The sequence below is a fragment of the Caretta caretta genome, chromosome 1, assembly GCF_965140235.1.
Source record: "Caretta caretta isolate rCarCar2 chromosome 1, rCarCar1.hap1, whole genome shotgun sequence".
NCBI classification, from domain to species: domain Eukaryota; kingdom Metazoa; phylum Chordata; order Testudines; family Cheloniidae; genus Caretta; species Caretta caretta.
This window is the reverse complement of record NC_134206.1, coordinates 288,567,072-288,593,552: the sequence shown is the minus strand read 5'-3', so window position 1 is coordinate 288,593,552 and position 26,481 is coordinate 288,567,072. Positions and strand designations below refer to the sequence as shown.

The following is a 26,481-nucleotide window of genomic DNA, read 5'->3' as shown; positions in this document are numbered from 1 at the left end:
GTACACTTAAGTATGGTCCAGCAGTATGTATTGAATCCTTTCCTTCTTGTAGAATCTGAAGAGAACTTTGGTAAGTAATGACAGGTAACTATCTTGACTTGATGTGGGTTTTTTCTTTTGCTAATTGCATGAATATGTAATTTCTGTGGCGTGGTGTTTATCTTCTCAGTTTTTATGGATGGGAGGATTAAATATGTTACTGAAAAAGCAGTAGTAAATCAGACTAATCAAAAGGAGTATGTTCTTTGCTTATCTAAACTCTGAAGATTAGAATACCCACAACTCTTAATCACATTTTGCAATGTCATTTAAAGATTTTAGAAATGTTTAAAATGCGATTATTTCATTGTAGGCAGTACTTGCATATATAAAATCCGAAGGCCTAAGTCCTAGAGAATAAGCTAAGTTTTTACACAGGTGAATTTTCTGTTGGTTGCAATGAAGGTTTTGCTCAAGTAAGGACTGAAAGAGGATATAGGGCTTTGTTATAAAATGTGACCTCTTAATATTTCCTGGTCCGTGAACTAAATTCAGGTGGTGTCCCTTTTCAGTTTTCTGTGCTGCAAAATTGGTGATAGAATTTCTGCCTATAATCTAAAGATTGGTGAACAAATGTACAACACCGGGAATGGGTGGTTTTTTTGGTTATTTTACACTCACTAAATGTTTCAGATAAACACAGTCCTTTTTATGGATTAAACTTTATTTTTTAAAAAAAAAACAACCCACCACCAACCATGTAATTAGCTGTAGAGTAGCACTTTGGGTAGACACTTGAACTCTGGCTAGCCACTGAAAAAATGTCAGTGTAAATAGTCATTGCATATGTAACTTAGTTATATACACAGTTTGAGGATCTTGAATTGAAATTGCTTGATTTTGACAATTGAAACCAAAACCTCTCTGTCTCTGTCATTTGGAAGTCGTAATCTTTTCCTATCCTTGTGTATTTAGAACAGTTCTTTAATATACTGTGTTAAAAGTCACATGCAGAAGAAATGTCTCCTGACAATACTTTATTTTTACATTTACCTTACAAATTTGAGAAATGACGTTTTAATGTGGCATTTAGTCATAGAAATTCATTCAAAAGACATTAATATAGTTGGAGCAAAACTATTTTGAGAATCATGAAAATCTTAGTAAGCCTTAAGTAAAAGGCGTTCTATCAGCCACTTAAAGTGAATGTCTGTTTTTCTTGGCATGGCTTGTAGCATTTCTATGCAGTAGGGACAGAAGTCTGACCTTAGAACATCTGATCCCACTTAATATTGGGACAATATGTATTGTCCTTGGTTCATGCATTCCTTAGTAGCTGATCCATATAGTAATGGCCTATGGAAGGGGAATCAAAGGCGTAAAAGAGGCTGAAAAGAGGCAGCTGAAGTGAAGTTGGCAGTCATATACCTTAATTGCTTAAGTGACAGTGGCCAGTGTTTTACTTTGTACTGTGTGCTATTTTAGTACAAACATTCCTGGAATTGTAGAAAAATTATTCACGTGCTTCCTAAGCATAAAATGTCAGAACAAAAAGTCTCAGATTTACATGATTGAATGTGGTTTCTTTCATTAAAGTGGATTTTCCATAGTTACCACGAATTTGTTTTTAAATGTACAGTAGAACCTCAGAGTTACGAACACCTTGGGAATGGAGGTTGTTCGTAACTCTGAACAAAACATTGTAGTGGTTCTTCCAGTAATTTACAACTGAACATTGAGTTAATACAGTTTTGAAACTTTACTATGCAGAAAAAAAAGCTGCTTTCCCTTTATTTTTTTAGTAGTTTTCGTTTAACACAATATTGTACTGTATTTGCTGCTGCTTCTTTTTTTTTTTTTTTTTTTTTTGTGGCCTCTGCTGCTGTCTCTGGTACTTCCGTTTCCAAATAAAGTGTGAGGTTAACTGGTCAGTTTGTAACTCTGGTGTTCCTAACTCTGAGGTTCTGCTGTATTTAAGTACTACATGTAGATAGTATTGTATAGGAGGTAACCCAGTTGAGCTGAATGATGGTTGCTTTTCCAAGGCTTTCACTTCTTCAGGAGAAGATGAATAAATGTCATTAAATACTGTTAATTTGAAGTTCCATAAATTAAAATTAAGGTGGGAAGTTACTTTGGATGCACTTGATTATTGAAGCTTTATATTTTCATGTATTCAGACGAGGTGTCTGTATCGTGGAACTTCTATACGAAGTATAGATATATTTTCTCCCACAAAGTGTCTGAGGAAACATGGTTGCATTTAATATTTACCATAACACTGTTTTGTTTTATTTATTTATATGCTCACACATTTTAAGCATGCTGTGTGAGATTATCTGAATTATTGTTTTATTCAACTCAGTACACGTGGGATTTTTACATATGCAGCCTCCCTTTAAATTTGTGTGTTGTGCACCAGGACTTCCATTAGGATTAAGAGGAGTTGAGTAGATAAATTCCCCTTAATGAAGAGGAAAATAGACTGCAATAACTTTATTTAAAGGACAGATTTAGTGAATACATGCAAATGAGAAGTTGGTATTTTAAAAGATAACTTGTAAACAGTTTGTCTTGTTATTGTCCTATTAAAGAAGGCCAGGCCAATAAACTTTTTGTAGTTTTTATACAGTACTTAATTTCAGTAATCTTCTGGTGTGTGTTTCATTTTCACCAGGATATATGTTTTCATACTTCTGGGGGGGGGAGGGGGTGTTACATTAGATTTGTTTATGAACAGTAACCAAAGGTTTCCAGTCACTTCTAAAATAATAGAAATACTGAGAGGAACATTTTTTCACCCTTTATGCCAGTGTTTTACCAGATAATGCGAGTTTCTGTGCCTAAAAGATATGAATGACAGTGGTTTTCCTCTCTTTATTCCCATGTAAATTTAGTAGTGCTGTGATACCCTACTTGCATATTTTAACAAAAATGTTAAACATGCTCATCTTAGAAGGGTTTTAAAAGTTCATTGTAAAGTTTTTTATGCTGTGAAACATTAATCAGTTTTTTATTACTCATTTTGTCATTTGTATCTACTTGCATTCATATAGCTGGATTAAATTTGAATAATTTAATAAATGTTTTATAAAATTTTATTGACAAAAACCTCAAATGTACCATATCAAATTTTCACACTTCTGTTTGTACATTTAGTGATCAAAAACTAAGTTGTCGAGTTGACTTACACGCTTTCAGTTGGGCAGTTGGTCCTTATGTGCATTGCCAGTGTAATCTTGGCAAATAGTTATTTAATTTGAATGTTTTCCTGAAGTCTGTAACTTTTTCTAGAGTAGTGGTATAATTATTAATGTAAAAGTGCAGAACGGTGGTTGATTTTAAAAAAAAAAGTACAACTTTCTGATGTAAAGTAATATTCTAGAAAATCAAGAACCTATGTGTTAATAATCAGAGGAATCCAATTTAGAGGAGGAGTAACACCAAAATGAACATGTACAAACAGAAAAGTAATGTAACTTCATCAACATTAGCCCCTGATTTTTAGAAAGGTTTTAGTTTAACTGGTGGTTCAATTATGTATTTCAGCTATTACTGTCCCATCTTAATCTCACTGTCTGGATTTTAATAACTTCTGAATGTTACACATTATTTCATTTTATGTTTTTGTTATTGGGACAGCTGTTTTCTAATTGTATAATTTTTTTTTGCACAATTAAACTGAATTTGGAATGAACTGCAAAGAGAAAAGTACATGAACATTGTAATATTCAATATGTATGTAGACTTTGTGCTCCATTTTTCATAACTTATTTCTCTTCCTGTTCTCATACCACTGTAAGCAAAATCCTTAAGCCTTCTAGTGTACTTCTGGAGTATACAGTCCAAAAATAAAGTATTTGTGTCCATCTGTGGTAAAATAATCTTGAGCAGGGGTTCTCAAACTTCATCGTACCACGGCCCCCTTCTGACAACAAAAGTTACTGCATGACCCAGGAGGGGGACCAAAGCCTGAGTCTACCGCCACAGGCAGGGAGGCCAACGCCCAAAGGTTTTAGCCCCAGGCGGGGGCCTGTAATGTGAGCCCCATCACCCAGGGCTGAAGCCCTTGGGCTTTGGCTTTGGCCCTGGGTGATGGGGCTTGGGCTTCGGTCTTGGGCCCCAGCAAGTCTAATGCCAGCCCTGGCGACCCATTAAAAAGGGGTTGCGACCCACTTTGGGGTCCTGACCCACAGTTTGAGAACCGCTGATCTTGAGTATTAGTGTCGCTTATATTAAAAAAAAAAAAAAAAATATCACAAACTTGTCCTTTCTGTGTTTGTAGAAGAATATTGTACTTGATAATACATTGTTAAAGGTAGATTCCTGTTTTCCATGGAAAATAAAGTTGAATGCTCATAAGACTGACAACCACTTCACTTGTTAAATGTCAGATAAATGAGCCTGTTTTTGAGAACTTGCAATTAATGGAAATATGTTTTATTTTGCATATTGATTGTTCTTTAATTAAAGCTAATATCTATTAGCATATCTCAGACAATACAGTAGTACTGTTCAGTGCCTAACTGTACTAAGCTTTTTGGCATTGTTTCAGTGATAGTTAATCTTGGAGATATTGCTACCATTTTTCTCAGATACACCTAGACTCTTATTTTAAAAAATATTGTACTTGGGGAAACATGATGTTAATTTGGAAACTGAAAAAGATGGCAACAGCTATAGAATGTGCAATATTATGTCTTTCTCTTTTTTTGTTATTCTATGAACATCAGTAGGCCCTTTTTTGTGGAGCTAGCATTTCTCATAAGAGGTATCATACTTTTTGTACGTTTGGTTGAATTCATGAAACTCATTCTGGAGGAGAGAGTGTAAAAGAGCAGCTGTACCTCAGTGGTATGCTCTGCCTTTTTGCTGTATAAAATTTATTTTGTATTTGCGACTGCCTCTATCGTTTAAAAGTTTACAGTGCCTTTGCAGAATTTCTGCACTTTCATCATCTCCTTCGGGGATGCTCTGATAAAATCCATGTTCGATTTTTTTTTTTTAAAAGCAAAACTAAAATCTTGCCTTCTAACTGTTTTCAAATGTATAATTTTGTATACTGTTTCTTAATCCTATTGGTATCTGATATTTTTGTCTGCACACATTACTGTAATTTTCCTGCCAATCTTATGTTGACTACTAATGGGCCTGGAATTCATTATATTTCCATCTTCCCTACACCTTGCATTCTCTCTTTTTCACTCAGTTGTACAGTCAATATCTATGACTGAAATTTGCATTGTGAAGCAGTTCCACAAGAAATGTATCTTTAAGGTGGCTGCTTTACATTTGAAAACTGTGAAAGGGTTGGCTGGATTCAGTATTGTTCAATGAATGAATAAATTGGGTTAGGTTTTTTCCTTTTGCTTACTGTGGTTTGAGAACTAAATTGTTTGTTTAAAAAATCCAACATATATTTCCCTTTTTATGTTTCTCTGTGGCAGTTTGCTCTGCCTTTCTGTGTCTTCCTCATACCTGAATGTGAAAGATACTTGCCTAACAGCTTTTTAATTTGTAAACTAAAACCTAGTTTCTTCTTTCCAAAGAGAGAAATTGCATTTTATTTTTTAATGAAACCTTATGAAAATTTTCTGTATTCTGTAAAAGGGTATATCTTTCAATATATTGATGTCATATTTTTAGTAGTCTGTTTTATTGTAGGTAAAACACTGCAACATTAAAAATCTAATTTGTTAGGCAAATTTGTTAGAAAATGCAAATCTCTCTGCTGAACACATTCATGAACTAAGTTACCAGTTACTTTCAAAGAACAGACAAGCTGGGATAATAGAAAAGGTTTATAGTGACATGAAACTGGAGTTTGGGAATATATTTTCCTTTCATAATAGTTATTTTTGTAGGGTGGGGGTGGTTTTGGTGTTAACCTTAAAGTATACATTAAGGTTGAGCAAAGGTGTAAGGTAAGTACAGTAGTAATAGGTGAAGAAGCATATGTAAAAGGGTAGTGAAAGAATAATAGCATTTACACTAATGATAAACAGAACTGAATTCATAGAATTTCTTCTGGCTTAAATACAGAAGAGCAAATGAATTTAGAGTCATGGTTGAAACTGTTCTCTGCTCACCCTGTCGCATGTAAGTGTTACTGGAAAATATAACCTCACTTTTGGGAGGCATTTAATATTATGGACACTGGGTTGAGTTGGGGAATGAATTTCAGCCTTGAAACTGAATTTTTGTAAGATTTGACCTTTGTGTAATTACTTTTTTTTTTTTGTTTGTGTATAAAATAAGATAAAAGGAGAATTTTATTGCAGTACATGAACACGTTAGGAACTATTCGTATGTGGAATAAATCTGTAGTTTACACACACAGCCCTCCCCCGCCCCAAATGTGAATATACTGTGATAGACTGTAATTGTTCCTTGAAATGGATACATTTGTTTAGGGTATTGCATTTATTTAAAGGGCATATGCACATAAAACCTTTTAAATATTATGATAGAAGTTCTCAGACTTTCATTTCATAGCTGTTAAAATACTTATGTGGACATGCAGAAGTTTTTAAAAATATATGTATATATTTCAAGCTGCTACTGCAAGCTCCACAAAAAAAAAATAAAAAAAAATAAAAAAGGACCTGTTGATCCACGTTAAAAAAATGTATATTAGAAAATGAAGATATCTTATTCTGTATATGAAAAACAAAAAAAGCCCCACACTGGCAATTTAAATAAATAAATAAATAAATAAATAAAAAATACCTTAAGAGGTGAGCAAAGTTCTTGAGATTAAGATATTTAAAATGTTAGGGAAAAAATCAGTTTTTATTAACAGGAACACTGGAAAGCTCTTTATGGTATGGAAATAAGCAGTTCTTAGACAAGGAAAGAAGTGGTATTGCCAAAAGGTGTCAACAAAAAAGAAATTTCAATATGTAACCTTTTGCATTTTACCCTATTTATAAGCTGTTTTGTACTTCATTATTCTACTAAGTAGAACGTTGAAATGTTAATGCATACAGATTTATTTCCTACTGTAGGAAGTATTAAATCTAAGTTTGCTAATTAGCCAGAATATGTTGACAGGTTTTTTTTTTTTTTTTTTGAACGAGAATTTATAACTGTTTTGGGAATTTTAGTGTTTTATGTTTCATAATTTGTAATTTAGCTTCAGTATAATCTTGACAGTCTCTTAAAATCTGCATAGAGCCCTAAATAAAAAAGTGGTGATCCGGTACAGGTTCTTCAAAAGTACCTGTGATTCTTTATGAAATCTAGAAAATCTAGCAAACTCTCCCATTGGGCTCAAACTTTTTATGCTAGTATTGTAAATCAAATTTATGCTTTTGGATCTGTTAACTGTCACTGTAGCAGTGCTGTGAAAGATCCACTATTCCTACATAGCATTGTACTGCAAGAGCAGCAAATTCTGACATGCAGTCTCGCAGCTGTCATTTATTTATTTGCTCCTCTGAAACATTGAGATCCCTTGTTTGCATTAATAACTTGGCTTTCAATTGCAAATGTTTGTTTTGCATGCACGTGACACCTTAGTACTATTTTTGCTATTGAAAAATCAAGTTTTAAAAGCAGCTGTGGGGATCTGATCTCTTTTGGAGGAGAGAATCCCCAAAGGAAGTCACTAGTCAATACATTTGTCACTTGATAGCAAAGTTCATGGATTTGAAAAGGTAGTTCAAATTTCAGTGATTCTGCTATATGCAGACTGTAGCGTATAGATAATAACTTGTTTTTGTTTTTAAAAATTAAACACTACCAGTCATTGTGGGGGAAGGAAGGACAACTAATTAATTATTATCCATCCAACACAAGTTTGTCTCCTAATTATCTTGAACCATTTTAGTAGTACAAGAATCCTTATGACAGCTGTGCATTGGTGTGTGTTCATGAAATTGCTTCTCTAAATGTCTGGTTTTTTTTAAATGACCGATTAATGTGTTGGGTTCTTTTAAGCAACTTGATTTAAATTCTCATGAAGTTGTTGAATGTGGAAATTGTGACCTACTGATAACGTACAGTTATCTAGTTGTTTTGTAATGGAATTTTAAATGAAGCATCAGTGAATGGAATTATACCATCCAAGTATTATGTGAACGCTACAATTATATTTAAATGGTTGTTCTGGTTCCTTTATTAGATAGATTGATTGCTGAAATAATTTAATCTAACTAGGACATAGGGTGTTTTGTTTTTTGTTTTGTTTTTGTGTGGGGAAACCTGAATTCTCATCTGTATTGTATTTTTTTTTAAACAAAGTGGGTTTTTGTAATTTTGTGACGGTACTTTTTAAAAAAAAAAAAAATCCGGAGCCCCTATTAATTTTAGTTTCCAAATTTTGTAACATTGGCATCAAGCTGATAAATTGCAGAAAATATTGTGCACTGTTAAATATATTACTAATCTGTAAAACACCCACTTCATTAAACATTTAGTGTAGTATTTAATTGTGAAAGAGCTAGTTTAGAATTGCTGTAAATGGGTGGGTAAAAATGTAAAGAACAAATCTGGTTTTGGCAGCATCATCCAAGTACTTACTGACTCTTGCAGTATGAATACTTCAGGATATGTTCTATATAAATGTTTCCATCATTCACCGAAACAGTAGCTATTTGTTTCTTATGGTTTGGTATTTTAGTTAAATTGCATTTTTTTCAACTTTCTTGTACAACTATTAATATTTATTAAAAATAGATGTTCTAGAACAATTACTGTACACTTTGAGAATTCTCAGCCAAACAAGTAGCTACTGCTTCAATATCTTTTATTTGTGTTAGATTACATTATGGTGAAGTAGGTGCACGACTTGTGTATGTATAGTTAAGCCAACATTTTTCTGTGTATTATGGGGACTAGCAAAATCTACATCACAAATTTTGACACATTACAGCTGAAGGAAGAGGAACACCTTGCAAAGACAAGAAACATTCTTCATGGAAAGATGCTTATCCAGCGGTTTGCTTCTTGTGATTGAACTGAGCCTGTAAGGATTCATGGATAAAATGAACAGGAATAGATCTGAATAAAGCAAATCTGCATACATGGTAACCAGTAGCTATTTTACTTTTTTATGTTGCTTAACTGTTTTATTTGAGGGAAACCTGTGTGATTTAAAACTTCTAGCTTTTGCAACTTTATTACTGGTTATATACATTTGGCAATTATAATGTGCAAGCAATTGGAAAAAAGTCAAGTAAATCCTTGTTTTTATAGTAGTTTGTTCTTGTTAAAAATGTTCATATGATAATGTCTGTATACAGCACCACTTTGATTACAGTAGATGTAGTGTTGTAATAAACTCTTTAATGGGGCTGATGTGTAAAGCTGTTCAAGTTATTTGATGTTTACACCTCAGGGAAAGTCTTGTGTTCAGCAATATTTAAAGATAATGATTCTATGAAAACATTTATACTGTCTTTAAAAAGCATTGCAATAGAGTTTTTGCATATGCATCAACCTGATCTTGCGTTCAGTGACTTAAAAATACTAATGCCACTCTTTCACACTTGATTTTGATATACAAATAGGTGATTACACAAAGGCTTTAATAATTTGCTTTTCTAGCAGTTTTTACATAGATGGCCTGTGAATTTGCTGAAAGGCATGTAAAATTGTAAAAACTGCAGTTTGATTGACATAGTTTGTCATTGTTTTGGGGAGAGGAAATCCTAGGTTGATGATTGTAGTAAACTGAAAACTGTCTCCTACAACATGCAGTTGGACTAAGATGCTACAGTTTACATTAGTTTCATTTAAACTGTTAATGTTGGGAAAATGCTGGCCTTTTTGAAATACAGCTGCAGTTGTTTACGGTTTTGTGTTTGTGTGTGTTTAGGTTTTTCCAACGCCATAGGCAATCTGTACATAGCTGTATATTAGAAAAATGTGACCGATGAAACCAGTCATGATGTTTCCATTTTTTCAGATAATATGGATTCCAGTGGGCTTGGTATTTTCTTAACACTGGGGTTTATCCACACATCTGTGTAAAGGGGGGAAGGTACGCTTGTACATCCCATGTGCACTAGTGGGGAATGCTTTACTGCCTTAACAAAAAGTGAAATAGATTTAGTCATGAGGTTTTGCAAACTTGTCTAAAAACAATTTATTGGAAGTTGGAATTCAAACATTTTAATATCAGAGCTTGAACTAAAGAATTAAAGCAAATTTCAAATGACTAGAATTTGTTCTAAATTTTATGAAGGATATAAATTAGAACAATAGGAAGTGTGTATAACACTGAGCAAATTTACAGTTTGCTTTTCCAGACTGGTGTGGATGTTCATTCTTTAAAATATACTTTGAGTCCCTTTAATAGATTAGTCTGAGAAGTTTTCCACTTCTTCTTATACAGATAGCTTGCAGGGCATGTTTTAATGTTTTAAGCTAAGTTTCAAAACCTCAGTGGCTTCAAAAGGTAATCTTTAAAACAAATCATTGGTTTGTTTTATAACTTAATTTTATGTTAAGTATTAAGATCCTGTTCAGGAAAACACATGCTTACGTGCTTTATTGAACTGGGGCCTCTATCCTGTGCGACTGCAAAAGCTTTACATAACACTGAGACTCTTAATTTAATTTTTGTCATCTACCATCACCCTAGATTTGCTGCAGCTAGGCTGATACTATTGGACTTGCCCACATGCCTCTGCACGTTTTTATTGCTTAAATTCTGTACCTCAGGTTCTCATGCATGGGATTATTGGTGTTTGTCCAACTACTTGCTTTTGAATTTCAGATGTTTAACCCTGTTTAAAAATGAAAACTGACTTTTAAAACGTTGTATAGTGAACATTGTATCAAACAAGTCACATGACTTTTCCCTGTTTTTGTGAATAGGTGGTGGTTTTAACTAGTTTTGATGTAATTTCTTAGCTTTGTTGACAAACATTGTTTACTGTTACTTGTGATACATTTAAGGAAAGAAATAACCTGCATATACCTATTACATGGGAAATAGCTAATACCGAAGGGGCAGCAGGTAAGTAATGTATCCACATGGCTAGAAAGCTTAAACCCAGAAAAGAAGTATTTTTTAATTTCATGACTAAAATTAAAAAAAAATTAAGCAGGAACCAAGATTTGCTCAATTTAGTTATTTGAAACTGATGAATGATACTGTTACTCTTTCCACATTAGGTATCATTTCTTTCGGTTTCTCATCCTTCTGTAGAGACATCCATTGATAGCAATGGAGATACCAAAATATCCAATATAAGAGTTAAACTTTTAATAGAAATCTGTCTGGCTTGTTGGTAAGGTCCTAATAGATGAGGCCCCTAATTTCTATCTAGTCTCAATATGTATATAGTTTGAGTGGTTAGATAGTGCTCTGATGTGTCTTGTGATTAGATGGATTATCTTTTCATTGTGGGTTTACTTTTGTAAAATCTGTTTTGGTTTAAAGTGAAAAGATCATGTGTATATAAAAATAATCCAAAAACCCTTACAGACACCAAAAAGGAATATGTCCCCTTTTACGTTTCATGTGTGTAATTAGATCTGCAATGGAATTTGTATCATGCGTCAGTTTATTAAGCAGTACTGAAAATGTTCTGTGCTCTCTCAGGAGTTGTCAGTTTGTTAGTTTACCAGCAGGTGATGTTGCACCTGGATGATGCGTTGATTGCTATTGAAGCATTCTTTGGTATCCAATTGTATTTAATCTGCTTCTGTTTGTGAAAGGACAAAATAGTCTGTTAGGAAGTACTTCCTATTTTGTATGTGGGCATTCATAAGTAACGTTTTAAATTAACATCATATGGCTCTTGTCCAAAGGATTAAACAGTTACCTGAAATAATGGATTTTTTTTTTTAAAGCAACAAAAATAAGATTATAGTCAGGTTAGCTAAGAAAGTTAGTCTGCTTTCGAAAAAGGTGTTTTTACAGACCGAAAAACAGTGGAATATATTGGGGAAACATGCACCTTTTGTTCTCATTCCCTTTCTGTTCTTTAATGTGCCAACAACCTAAATTCAGATTGTATTACACAAGACAGGCATTTGTCAATTTTTTTTTTTAATTACATATAATTCGGCTCTCAAATGGCTATTGCATTTGTATGTGTAAGACAAAAGATACATTATTAAATTTAGGCTTTAAGTTGATTATGCGTGGATATTCTGATTTAGTTTCTTTGTTGAGCGTATTGAGGTTTGTAGGTTTTTTTAATGCTGTATTTTTTTTCAATCTCATTATGCTTAGTTGCATACCCAAGTCCTTGTAAATGTTTTCCCTAGCTGCATGTGGTTAATTTAAATGTGTATATTTGTCATTTGTGTTTCTAGTAAAAATACATGGCATTCTTTTTAGAAATACCTTATTTCTTTTTTCCTTTCCTTACTCATATTTCTGTCAATGTACAATGTACTGACTTTTTTTAATGCTATTTTTATTTGTGGAATCTTAGGCCCCTTGCATAAATTTTTTATCACTGTTTTGTGTAAACTAGGTTATGGCCTTAAAACCCTGGCTTTATGCTAGTTAAGGTACACTGTGTCATATAGCATTATATAAAAAAATGTATGTTTAATATTTCATTTACACTTGAAAGACTTAAGACCCTAAATTCCTTTGCACTGAAATTCAGAAATAAAAACCTCATATTCTCATAGAAGAAAAATAGTGATCAGAATATACAGATTTTCCTGTAGCAGGCAGCATTCCTTATAATACGTGTCTTTTGACTTTGGAAAGAAACAGCATTAATTTTTAGGATGATCAAAATTATTCAGGTAGTAGGTGATATTATATGTCTTTTAGTGTAGTAAAATGATTTTAGCATACAAGGCAAGATTGAATGTGCATTATTCAGAACCTTTAATCTCCTACAATTTAGGGGGTTGTTTTTTACAGTGGGATAACTCCTGGTGAAAAGTTCCATATTAAAGATGCTATAATGTTTACAATATTGATAAAATGCTCTTTTTTTAAAAAAAATAGGGATGGTCTAAAGGGTCATCTTAGATCCAGATCATTTTAGGCTCTGCTTAGAGGCTGAACGAAAGCTAAGTTTGTTTTTTTATGGAAATATCCATGGTCATATGTTCTCTCAGGATTTTTCCTGTGTCGGATCAGACATGATAAAGGGCCCCTCTAGGTTTTGAACCTTTGAGGCCAGTTGAGATTTGGAGGTTTGAGTCCTTTCTTTACCCCGAGTTATTAAGTGTGGATATTTGTGTTCTGGTGTAGATCCAACTATGTTTTAAAGTTTTTCTATCCATCTTCTGAAACATAACTAGTTTTGTTACAGGTGCTAACCTGAAGGTAGTCAAATTTATAGTTTATCTCATTGAAATAAGGAGAAATTTAATTTGAAATTTCCCAACCAAACATGATGGTAAAATAGAATAATCTTAAATGTATAGAATTCATCATTAATAGAATTGTAATATAACCAATTAATAGAGCTTGTTGACACCACAGCCCCTTGTTTAGTGTATTTTGTGTAAAGAAGATTTTGAACTGTTCATGTTGTTGCCACATGTTATGTTATTAAATATATACATTCCCATGACATCCTATAAAGCTGAGAAAATAAGGGGTATGCATTCTGAATACAAGTGATGTCAAATTCAGTTTGCTTACTATTATTGATGTCTTGAAAAAAAATAGGTAGTGTTTGAAAGGAGAATAAATTCCTTTTTGGGAAATTTACAAAGGGTAACTAGCACTGATGACTCCTTCAGCCTTATATGGTCTTCCTGTACTGTTGTTCTCCCTGATCTCCATTCTACTCAAAGGTGCAATTGTTCAAGACATAATTTTAAAGTGTGACCTTGGAAATTTTTGTATTAATAGAAATGCAGAATTATTACATTGCAAATTGTAAACTGATCTAGTATCTGTATGAATGCCTGACTCAAAAAGGGTTTTTATGAATAGCAACAGCTTCCTAATACCAGCAGGCCAAAGAGTGTCATAAGGTATTGAGTTTCTGGAGTCCTAGATTTCTCAGCAAGGTAAGGTGCATTTCTGAATACATTTTCAATTAAGGCACCTAGGATTCTAAATTAACTTTAAAACTCATTCCTTTTTCATGTTATGCTTAGAATTTTGCATTAATTTTCACTTTTCACTGGTTTTCTTTTTTAATTACCTTTCTTCCAGCCTTTAGAAGACTATTTAGCAATTTGCTGTCCAACCTTTTTGTTGGTCTTAAACTGCAATGCTAGTTTACCTTGTAATGAAGAAATAAAATTCAATTTTATTAAAAAAAAAACCCCTTTGTCATTTTTATTTCGTCTAACATTCTTACAGCATTCTGCATGTCAGATTCTATCCAGCTGAGAGATTCAGACAAATATAAACAGTAATATTGTGTGTGGAAATTGACGAAATTCTTGTCTAGAAATATTTTTATTCCTTGGCCAACAGTTGCCCTTTTAATTTTGTCATCTTATTTTTAAAATAGCAAACACTTTTCTGCTCAACTTCGGAAGAAGAAAAGTGAGAGAAACATTCATTAGCTTAAGTAGGACAATTTGATATTGGTAATTTCTAATACTGGAAAGCACCCATTTTCTCACCATTTAAAAAACCTGTGGTTCACTGCGTTTCAGATGATGAAGAAAGGAGAACTTCAAAGCAAGCTATGCAAATCTTTGTCAGTGTGTTCATTTTCTTCCTTAAATTAGCGTACATTATTCAAAAGCAAAAATTGTGTGTGCCATATACTGTAGTTTGGAGCAAAAATCTCTGCTACCTGGCATACTCTAAACAAACTAAACCCTGTCCTTTGTAATGCTGAGGATCTGTTCACCAGTTTGTCAACCCAGGAAAGATTGAAAGGGGAAGAATTGCTGTTCCCTGTGTATAGTTTTTGCTGTTGGACAGTAAAGCTGTTATTAAAATTGAGATTGAGTCTATTGCTTGCAGTGGTTGCTCTGAAAGTGGTGTTTGACATGGTTCAATTAATATAGCACTCTCGTAAAGTTGCACTTTGCAGCATTGCCAACTTTCATGATTTTATGTTTAGTCTCATGATACCTGGGTTTTTTTTCTTAAAACCCCCTCTCCTGCAATCATATGTGAGAATCTCAGCTTTCGTTTAGAAAAAACAAAAATTCCAGCTCTCATGGTTGCAGAGAAAAGGTTAAAAATGTGACCTGAATGTACCCCAAAGGCTCAGAAGGCAAATAAAATGAGCTCCACGGTTTTTTTTGTTTTGTTCTGATTGAATGCCTGAGGTTGGCAATACTGTGATGCCATGTACAGGAAAGAAACATTCAGAAACACATGAGTTACTTAACTTTATTCATGCTTACAGCTCCACATAGGTCATAATGAAATGAATGAACATAACTCTTCTGACTGCAGAGGTCCAAGTATAATGGGTCATCTGGTCGCAAAAGCCAAATTGAAACATTCAAGCTAGCTCTGCTAGGAGTAGGCTTGTGCTACTTCTGTTTGATTTATATAAGAGAATCCAATGGGAGGCAAGCAGTTCAAGGAGGATGTTTCTCCTCCTAACCTGCATCTAGAGAAACAATTAGTTTAAACCAGAAGTATCAAACATAAGGCCCAGAAGATCTTTTCCTCCCGTCTGCAGCTCCCTCCTCCTCTAAGGCATCCATCCTGCAGGTGCTACACTTCAAAAGGGCCAGAGCCTGGGAGGAGCAAGATTGCACCTGACTGGTCACAGTCAACTGAGCTCTCACCACATCTCAAACAGGAGATTCCTTCCCCACTTGTTGCCACTGTTGAGCCATGCAGCACCAGGCCCAGAAGAGCAATTGCCTCTCACTTCCTCTTGTCTCTTCCTGCTGCTCTAAGCAGCTCAGCCTTGGGGAAGAGAGCTGCTTCCAGTGCTGTGTGAGGGAGGGTCTCTTCACCCCACATTTCCTATCCTCCTGCCCAACAGTTAATTCTCTCCCATTTAAACCAATCCTGTCCCCCAACCCTGCCATCAGTTCTGCCCCTGGTCCCAGCCTTGTCTCTGCAGCTTCTGGGGTTCTTCCCTCTCTGGTCTATTTTTGGAGTGGGTAAGGGGGCTGCAGCAGGTCTCTCCCCCTTCTCAGACCAGTGTTGCAGAGGGAGGGGGAAGCAGGGAAAGAATACATCCCTCCCATTGCTCACAAGAGCAGAGGAGGAGGAAGTGGAGCAGCTGCCCTGAGTTGCTGGGCTCTTTTTGCTCCCTCCTGCCATGAGCTTGATGTGAGCTCCTGTGGAGATGGAGAGCAGCGCTACGTCTGCAGCTATCCTGATTTGGCTACTCTTTCCTAGGTAGAAGGCAAGTGGGGAAAGCAGCCAATGAGAGGGGGTTTTCCCTGAGGCAGTACTAAAAATGTGTGCCTCCGCAATGTGGCTGGCTGAGAAATTTTATTTTCTGGGTCTGTGAAGAAGAGCTGTGTGTGGCTCAAAAGCTTGTCTGTCTCTCACCAATAGAAGTTGGTCCAATAAAAGATGCTACCTCACCCAATTTATTTCTCTAATCTATGGAATCCAATCAAAAGGGTAAATGGCCCTCACCACAGAATAAGTTTTGACACCCCTGGTTTAAACCATGCATATTTAACCATCAGCATTGTCATGCATAGAGTACTGTGGAATGAAGTTCACACAGCAACATTGTGAGCATGAATTGCTGTATAATCACATTTGCAATCAGGAATTGATAGTACTGATTAACAACAAAAGATGAACTGGACAAAGAGAGATTCCAAATAATACTTTAAACAGGGAAGGGAGGAGCCCAGTAGTTTTCTTGGGTCTTTTTTCAATGGTGCACAGACAGGGCTTTAAGGATTGGCATGGGACAGAAGGCAGCTGTTGCATGGCTGCTGTAAGATTAAAACTTCAGGCTTGACCCCTATAACTAATGTAGTTCAGAATCTGTTAATTTCACAGTTAAAGGCAGAATAATATCGTCAGCAGCTCTGGATTGCCACCCACTTGGCTTCTGTAACTAAAATGCAGATATTTCTCTGATGCTGCCACATGGTGGAATTACTCAGACTATGAGGTCAGATAGGACCATCTTGATCATTTAGTCTGACTTTCTGCACGTTGCAGGCCACAGAACCTCACCCGCCCACTCATGTAATAGACCCCTAACCTCTGATTGAGTTACTGAAGTCCTCAAATCATGATTTAAAGACTTCAAGTTACAGAGAATCCACCATTTACACTAGTTTAAATCTGCAAGTGACCTATCCCCATGCTGCTGAGGAAGGCAAAAAAAACCCAAAACAAACCCAGGGTCTCTATTAAACTGACCTGGGGCAAAATTCCTTCCCGACCCCAGATATAAACAATCATTTGGACCCTGGGCATGTGGGCAAGACTCACCAGATAGACACCTGGGAAAGAATTCTCTAGTAACTCAGAGCCTTCTCCATCTAGTGTTCCATCACCGGCCATTGGAGATACTGCTGCTTGCAGTCGCAGATCGGCTATATACCATAGTAGACAGTCTCATCATACCATCTGCTTCATAAATTTATCAAGCTCAGTCTTGAAGCCAGTTAGGTTTTTGCCCCCACTGCTCCCCTTAAAAAGCTGTTCCAGAGGGAATTGAGGGCCTTTCAGGCAAAAGCAGAATTGAGAGAGAAAGCTTCTTGTTTTCTGATTAAAGCTTTGCTGGACATGAAGAAATTTAACTTTCACATTTCTGTGCTGAATCTCAGAGTTGGAATTATTACTAGGATATCACTGTACCAATTTAACCATACATTCCTTTATTTAATCTAAAGGCTGAATGGTATACAGTTGTGCTAAACATGTCTAAAAGCTCAATTAATAAACAGTTACTATATCCATAAAGTAACAAACATTGATAAGTATTTGATCGCTACTTACAAGAGGATTAGACCCAGGGGTGTTCAAACCCATGTTGGCTGGCTCCAGCTCGGTGAAGCAGGCACTAGTAATGAACTCTTTCAGAGTGTACACTTCTATACCTTTTAACAAAAAAGCATTGTCATTACCAATAGCTAAGAATCAGTTTGGGGAAGTTTAAGGCTGGACCCTTTTCTTCGGCCTGGAGTAGACAAGATTTACAACTAGGCTCCCTTTCTGCAAGGCTTTTTCTCTTATCTTCCAAGTCCAGTTTTTACAATTAAGCCACATTCTACAACAGGGGTGGGCAAACCCACATCTGGGTATGGAAATTGTGTGGCAGGCCATGAATGCTCAAGAAATTGGGGGTTGGGGTTCAGGAGGGGGTGAGGGCTCTGGCTTGGGTTATAGGCTCTGGGGTGGGGTTGGGGTGCAGGAGGGTGCTCTGGGCTGGGACCTAGGGGTTTGAGGGTAGGAGGGGGGATTAGGGCTGGGGCAGGGGATAGGGGTGCATGAGGGGGGTCAGGGCTGCAGGCTCCAGGCAGCGCTTACCTTAAGCAGCTCCCAGAAGCAGCGGCATGTTCCTCCTCCAGCTCCTATGCAGTGGCTCTGCGTACTGTCCTGTCTGCAGGTGCCGCCCCTGCGGCTCCCATTGGCCACGGTTCCAGGCTGATGGGAGCTGCAGGGGTGGCACTTGGGGCAGGGTGCAGAGCCCCCTGGTTGCCCCTACGCATAGGAGCCAGAAAGGGGACATGCCATTGCTTCTGGGAGCCACATGGCGCCACGGCATGTACAGAGCGGGGCAAGACCCCGCTCCTGAGCTGGAGTGCTGGAGCAGGGCAAGCCCTGGACCCTGCTTCCCAGCGGGAGCTTGAGGGCTCGATTAAAACATATGAAGGGCCGGATGCAGCCTCCCCGGGCCGCAGTTTGCCCACCCCTGTTCTATAAGGCCTTCCCACAACTGCTAACAGAATGTTCACTTCATACAAACGGCAAGGTGTATTTTTTTTTAACCCAAGTTGTTTAACCCTTTATGTACCTATCTAAGCCTTTATTCACTTTTCTAGAAAAAAAGGGGACTCGGTGCAGAAAAGGAGGGCTTCAAGAGGGATGATGGGACCCTACTTCCTTTGAAAGTGAGAAAACTCCCTTACCCTGCTTTAGTAGTTCTTTTAGCAGCAATGGCTGTTGGAAGCTGGCTACTTTTGAAGACAGGATGCTGGAATAGATGAACCATTTACCAATATAGCAATTTATATGCTCTTGTGGAGATGACCTGTCACTCTGTTTTCTAACACAAATATAGAGTAGTGGCCCCCCACAAAACCTCTGGCAGCCTGTTTGCAGAGGCAAAATCATCTCTCCTCCTCCTGATGACCTCTGTCAGCTTCAGTGAAACCACTTTGAACTCCCTCTTCCGGAGCAGCTCTCCTCCTGCCTCACTTGTCACTGGAAGAGCAGTGCAGGGAAGTCAGAGGGAGCTTCAAAACCCACTAAATAGAAGCAGGCCCTAGATTTTATCAGAAGTTCCCTTACCTGCACCCTTTGATGCATGTGAGGCTTAATTTTTTTCTAGGTGGTGTCCCTCAGGCTCCCAGCTGTTCCGTGGAGGTGGGGAGGAGGGGGAAAGAGTACTTGTGTTCCTCTGTCCACCTTCCCACAGAGCCTCTCAGGGCTGTTGCTATCAGAAGGGAACACGTGGTGTTTGAAGCAGTATTGCAGTTTGGCCTTATCCACCCCACAGGACGCAGGGAAACTGTGCAGAGGGCCAAGGCCTCAGCCTGCAAAAGGGAAGAAAAAAAGTGGAAAATTAATCAAGGACCCTCAAATTGGATTGATCTCTGGTTGAAATGATTTAAAAGGATGAGTGCATGGACACTCATCAGGAGCCCTGCTCTGACAAAATGAATCCAGCCGTTTCTAGAGCGCACAACTCATGTGGGGTCTGTACAAAGCTGACAGTTCAGTTTGTTTCTTGCAGGGTAAATGAAGATGTGGTTTCTGGCAGACCACTGGAAATGTTTTAATCAAGATTAAATGTTTGGTTTGTTTTTTTTAAAGAGATGCTTTAGCACAAGAACAATTATTGGGCTTGATGCAGGACTTATATAAGAAAGTCCAATGGCCTGTGTTATGCAAGAAGGCACACTGGACTATCACAATGGTCCCCTTTTGGCCTTTCATAGATTTTTTTTTTTTTTAATCAGCTTGGCTTTGCAAATACCTTTCTCTTAATAGTCTATCCAAACTTTGGTATTAATAAAGTAGGTGGGTCTTACATTTTCTAAGGCATGATAAATTGTTTATTTTATTTCTCACATATATTTTGGCTACATAGAAGTTACCTGAAAACATAGCTAGGGAATTGGTGGTTTTTTATTTTTATATTTATTTATTTATTTTAGAAATCGTGTTCTGTGCTGTACAAGAATCAGCTACTGGGACAGTCTGCCAAGGAGTAGTAACAGTGTGGGAAACAGACACAGAACAATAAGCACTGGGGGAAGATAATTTTGTCAGACACTTGGACAGCTTGGAGGGATGGTTGTTTTGGTGATAAAGGTATCAGAATGGCAACAGAGGGTTGGTAAGAGTGCCTGAGGTGGGAGATCAGGTTGGGAACAAGTTTTAACTGTCGGGTGGAAAGGAAAAGTCAGATCTCCAAAATGGGGAGAAGTATCATGATTTAATGACAGCCTGGAGCGGTAGTGAGGAGTTGTCAGAGAAGGTACAGAATGTAAACCTGAGAGATGAGGAGGATGGTTGAAGGAGGAAGAGTGGAGGGCTGAGGAGGAAAGAATAGAGTTCTCTTTCGATCAGGTTGAGTTGCAGCAGATACTGAGCCATAAAAATCCCCCCTACCACCTCCTTATACACAGCCTGGTGTGTGCCCGATTAGAAAAACAGCTCCATTAAGCAGGTGTTAATCTGGGTGCGTTTATATTGGTGCAGCAAAGGTTGAGCAGACCCAGACCTCCAGAATCTGTCCAAAGACATTTTTCCCAATGTACTTACAGAAGCTTTCTGCTGCTGTTGGAGTAAAGCTAAAGAGTAGTTGCAGACGGTTTCCAAATGTAGTTCTTCCCTTCACCCATTGATGGGAACTTGCTGCCGTTTTATTTGCTGGTTCTGTTCATCACTGCTGAATAAGTCACAGGAAAACACTACATTCCTTACTGCTTCCCTTCAGACTGCATTCATTGCACGTCTTGCACTTCTGCATCTGTTCAAAGGGACACTCCAGTTGGGGAAACTTGGAAGAGAGAAGCTCCCCATCAGGAGGGTTTGTCTACTTTACAGAGAGTGACCCATTGTGAATGATGGATGTTAACAGTGGGTGTACTGAACCTATGCTGAGGACTATTCAGCAGCAACTGTACACAAGGTCAAACCACGTGAAGCACCAGTTCCAAAAACTTTGTTCAGCAGTAGTTCTGCCACGCTAAGCACCAGGTCACTTTTGTAACAAAGATAATCCCCTAATAATATTCAGAACAAAAAAAATGCAGTCCAAATATTCCCCTACTTTCTGACTATTTTAAAATAACAGCCTCCTGCTGCCATCTAGTGGCTAAAATAGTTTGCTTTTAAAGAACAATAAATAGCTCTGCACCACAATGATACTTGCTTTTATAGAATTAAGATCACTGAGTTGCAGAGGGGGAGCATTGAACTTGTGCCCACTTTTCCTCTCATGCACTCCCCTTATTTTTCTTGGGGGTTTTATTACATAGAAAGGAGACCTATATGATTTTTTTTAAACCTGCATTTTTGCAATTAAATTCAAGTCTTTTCTGCTTTAAAAGCCATTATATTGATGAGACGAGTGAAAATGTGGCTTCAGAAGAGACAAAGTTGAGCACCGAGAGGGAAGGGATTTTTAATTGGACTTTTTGAAATTGTTAACACCTGTCAGACTTTAGTCAGTGTTTTGGAGAAATGTTGTCATTGTTACACGTTTGACACTCATCTGTAAAGTCCCAAGAGCTACTCCAGCAAAAACCAGGCTTGGACCTGTTCTATACTTAAAAATTAGGTTGACATAGCTACCATGCTCAGAGGTGTGAGAAATTGACTGCCCTGAGCGCTGTAGTTAAGCCGACTTAGATACCGCTAGGTCGACAAAAGAATTCTTCCATTGACCTAGCTACTGTGACTTGGGGATGTGGATTACCACAGCAATGGAACAATCCCATTTCTCATTGTAGGGAGCACCTACTCTAAGGCTCTACAGTGGCATAGCTGCAGTGCTCTAACTGTAACTACTGCTGTAATGCCCGCAGTGGAGGCATGGCCTTGGTACTCCTGATCTATCCCAGTTTTAAGAAGTCAACCTGACCGTCACCTCCTCTTCTCTCTCCTTCCCACTCACCTTCGAAAACCCAAAACAAGAGTAAAACCTTTTCATGCCTTTATAAAGCATACAAAGTTCTTATTTCTTAGCCTACCTTGTAAAAAGCAGCTGTCACCTTTTGAGCACTAGGTTCATTCAGGTTTATCTGCATAATGTTTCAGAGTATGTTTATAGTATCTTTCATGCTGAAATGATGTGCAAACTAGATACAAACAAGCATCACTTTGCCCCTGAATTATGCTTTCCAAGGTACAGAACTGCATAGACAGCAGGAAATGAAGTTTTTGGCTAAGGCTACTGTGGCAAACACTTTTACAGAAGATGACATGGGATCGGTAGACGTGTGTAGAGGAGACAGTTTGAAAGAGTTGGCCCTCTAGGGATACATACTTGTGGTTTGAGAGTCTATATGTTTCAAACCTGATGCTTAGAACACTGAGGCATCCCCTTTTTTGGTTTACCATCTGCTCACTAGTGACAGAAACAGAACTAGCCACCATCACCTTTTACAAATTTCAGATTGTGCTTCACTGAAATGTGTGGCTTTACCTGGATGTGTTACAGCTCTTCACCCTGCAGAAAGGGGGATAAAACAGGGACCATTTATGGGTCAAGCTGTACAAGTCTCGGACTCCCACCTCAAAAGGCTAATTGGTGCCTGTACGTGATTAAAACTGCAGTCTCACCTTTGTGAATTGGTCTTCCTGGAATCTTTACAACACAGGAGTTGACAGCTACCTCTACAGTACATGCTTTTGAAACGAATGGGTAACAGAAACGGGTGATCAAGACAAAACAGCCAACTTAGTGTCTTAGAATAAACTTTTGGAAATAACATGTGAACTAATGTTTTTAAAAGTGCTTGGAAGTGCTTATTCTTGCATGAAAGAATGTCTTATTACTGGCATTAAAATAAATGGAATCTCCCATCTACACCAATTTTCTCTATGAACAAAGTTCTGTCTTCTCCTTCTGGAGCTGGAAGCATTGCTTCCATGGATTGGCAGTAATTGTACTGTATTTTGGAGACCAGAGAAAATCATATTGTGTATGACTGATCCCCAATATGAGCCCCTACTTTTTAACTACTGGCCCCATTTAATGAAGTTACTTGAAAAACTAATTATGCTTTTTATTCCAAATGAATCTGGAAATAAAACTTAATTACAGCCAGGTTGTTGTTTTAATTCAGCATTTATTAACAAGTTTGGCTTAGTATTTGTGAGCAGCTCTGATACCTCATTGAAGAGCCAGGCAAGGCTTAGGTAAAATCGCTTTATTTAAAGAGAGACCATTGGCATGGCACCAAAACAAAAAGCCCTCCCATCCCTAAGTAATAATCTGCTGAAGTGTATCACAGCCTATCAGAAAAGCTGGCAGCCTGAAGTTCAGTACCGGAGCCATACTTGTGGTATCTCTAACTGTGCATAAGCCTTGCTTTGAGAGGGCTCTGCACCTGTTCCGATTGGTTCTCTTTCTGTGGCCCTGATCCTGCAGTGAGCTATGCTGGGGTCTACCCACATGGAGCTCATCATGCAAGACCAACATCTGGGAAATTATTCATAATCCCCCCCACACAAATGAATTAAAATCTTCCTCCTTTATTTAAGAAAAACCAACTCCAATTACCTCTCATTAAGCAAGTACACTTAAGTTAATGTAAAAATAATTCTGAAACCCACTGTCTTCAGTTTTCCTATTTATAAGCGAAGATACAACAAAATGATAGGCCAACTCCTGAACGTCAGAACCCAACAAGTGTAGGGTTAGGGTTGATATTGCCTTCTTAGTTGTAGAACTTTTCAGCCTCTGTCTGCATCTCTGTTACAGGGAGCTCCTAAACACAAAGAGGACTGCCAGAGCAAGAAACTATTGTTCTAGCTCTTAAGGGTAATGCTATGACACAAACAAACATTCAGTCAAACAACACGATGCAGTAGCTTTTAATAATCAATCTGTAGTTCACCATCCCTCTCTGGATTGTATCATCCTAGTGCATGACTGACCTCTTAATATTTACTTTTCCCTAGAAATAAGTCTTTCATATTCAAAATTCCCTTTAAGAGTACAGAGCTTTAAAATTATCCTTCTTTCGCCACTACAGTCCCTGTCTCAGGGTAGGAGTTGTGTGTTTCATGATTACCCTGGGTCACAGCAAACAAAGAGCGTACTGGACAACAAATGAACAGAGCCACCCACACGTTCCTACTTGTATACCGAACAGACTAGCCTTGTCCAGGAGAATTGCCCATTGTGATGCCTAGTATCAGTAACTGAGCAGCTGAATTGCTGCTGAACACGGTTTAACTGCACTGTATAACGGAGACCTGTGTGCTTCTTGTTCCATGTATCTCTACTGCTCTCCCCGGGAGTCATTGGGCATATTATTTACACTATGCCTTTAAATCAAACACAAAATACCAAGCCACTTGCCAGTTTGTACCTGTGACAAAGTTCTTCCTCTGCATTGGTGGGTCCTGCGCTTTTTGGCAGATTTGCTCACCTCAGATGTTCACGGCAGCCCTCAGTTTGGCCGCTTCTGCTACAGGCTCAAACCTGCTGTTCACTCAGCTAACCTCATCACCGGCCAGTATGGGGGAAATGGAGAACAATCTCCACAGTCTCTGTTGTCCAACCTAGTGGGTCGGGGACAGGCCAGATCCCTTTCCAAATTAGACCTTCCCTTCTGGTGTTGCTCACAGACCTGGTCAACCTTGTGTCGATCAGGAGTTGGGGGCATGGGGAGAACCCTGGCCCGCCCTCTACACCGGGTTCCAGCCCAGGGCCCTGTGGATAGCAGCTGTCTACATCTTCTGTATCAGCTGCGTGACAGCTACAACTCCAACTCCCTGGGCTACTTCCCCCGGCCTCCCCCCAGCACCTTCTTTATCCTCACCGCAGGATCTTCCTCCTGAGGCCTGATCATGCTTGTAATCCTCAGTCCTCCAGCAGCACGCCTTCTTATTCCTTGCATTATGCCCCACCTAACTGATGGGAGGTCCTTTTTAAACCAGGTGTCCTACTTAGTCTGCCTGCCATAATTGATTCTAGCAGGTGCCTGATTGCTCTAGTGCAGCCCCTGCTCTGGTCACTCAAGGATCAGAAAACTATTCATCCGGTGGCCAGTATATCTGCCTTCGACCAGACTCCTGACCCCACTGATCTGGGTCTGTCACAGTACCTCATATTTGCTTTATACACAGAAAGGCCTACTGGATCATTAAAATCAAGCCTGGGGGGCTGAGGGCCTTGGTTTTTTACAAGTAAATGTAGATGGATGAGTTCACTCAAACTATTTGCAGATCTTAGAGTTTTTTCTAAATCAGCTGCTAGGGGCTGGAGAGTGCCTAACTGCTGTACAAGGGTGGGAGATCATGTGCAGCAGCCCAGAAGGGGCTCAAGTCCATTGGCCTGTTTTCTCCTGCCCTTCCCCCTGCCTGCTGATAAACTAATCTGCCCAGCTGCAGCAAGAGTATGCTAATCCTGCCTGTGGAGTGGGGCATATATTCCCCCTCCATGCCAGGGAGGCCAATAGGATTGCCAACTTTGGTTGGATGAATTCCTGGAGGTTTCATCACGATTTTGTCTTTAATTCAAGTTTAATCTTTAATTCCTGGAGACTCTAGGACTTTCCTGGAGGGCTGGCAACCCGAGAGGCCCAAGCACCACCTGCTATTCTCCCTGATGCAGTGCTGCTCTGTCCCACCTCCCACCATGGAGCTGTGCATATGAGACGCAGTCTGGTCCGTAGCGGTTACAGAATCACATCCTGCTGCAGCGTGCACCGGCCAGCAGCACTTTTCAGTCTCATTGTGCAGAAGTTCCGTTTAATTAAGGCCTTGTTTCTCTACAGAGTCCTTTTTTTCCCCTCTCTTTTCATCAGCCCAATGCTAGTATCTCCATCAGTTCCTGACACTTATTGCTGAGCGGTCCGTCACTTTTCATGTGATCTTGCCATTTTTAATCCCAGTCCGCACTGAACAAGGTGTGGTTCAAATACTACATTTCAGTAGCTTTTACGAGGAGCTTTCATGCTGGAGGTAGCATTCAAACCTACCAATACATCCATTTCATGCATTGTATCTCTTAATTATCAAAGTTTTTTGAGTAGCTTAAAAAAAAAAAATTGAGTCTCTCTCCCCAATCTTCTCCCGATGCCCTCATCCCACAGCAATGTGATAATACGGCTGTGACCTGGCTTTTCTGTCTAAGGTAGCGTGCTGATGGTAGAAGGGGAGGAACGTGATCACTTTACTGTGGGGCCAAAGGAGAAGCTGAGCTTCCCTGAATTGCATAGAACCAAAGAATCTCAGGGTTGGAAGAGACCTCAGAAGGTCATCTAGTCCAACCCCCTGCTCAAAGCAGAACCAATCCCCAACTAAAT

The 26,481-nt window shown here is 38.3% G+C and overlaps 1 protein-coding gene and 1 long non-coding RNA gene across 7 annotated transcripts in view; one reads left to right on the top strand and one right to left on the bottom strand.

Annotated features, from left to right (window-relative positions):
* Positions 1–17,816, bottom strand: part of LOC125630207 (uncharacterized) — a 56,943-nt gene extending 39,127 nt beyond the window's left edge. The window contains exon 1 of the long non-coding RNA XR_007354591.2: positions 17,765–17,816. This is a non-coding gene — a long non-coding RNA (uncharacterized LOC125630207). The remainder of the gene's footprint in view (positions 1–17,764) is intronic.
* The window catches only part of CPSF6 (cleavage and polyadenylation specific factor 6), an 88,430-nt gene that overhangs the window by 57,826 nt on the left and 4,123 nt on the right, over positions 1–26,481 (top strand). For 4 of the 6 annotated variants that reach the window (XM_048835820.1, XM_048835819.1, XM_048835815.1 and 1 more), the window contains one exon: positions 8,855–9,275. The exons of 1 other annotated variant lie outside the window; for it this stretch is intronic. The gene's annotated coding sequence lies outside the window, so the exon portion shown is untranslated. Of the gene's footprint in view, positions 1–52; positions 6,484–8,854; positions 9,276–26,481 lie in introns of those variants that run through there. One more of the 6 variants, XM_048835816.2, reaches the window with a different exon arrangement.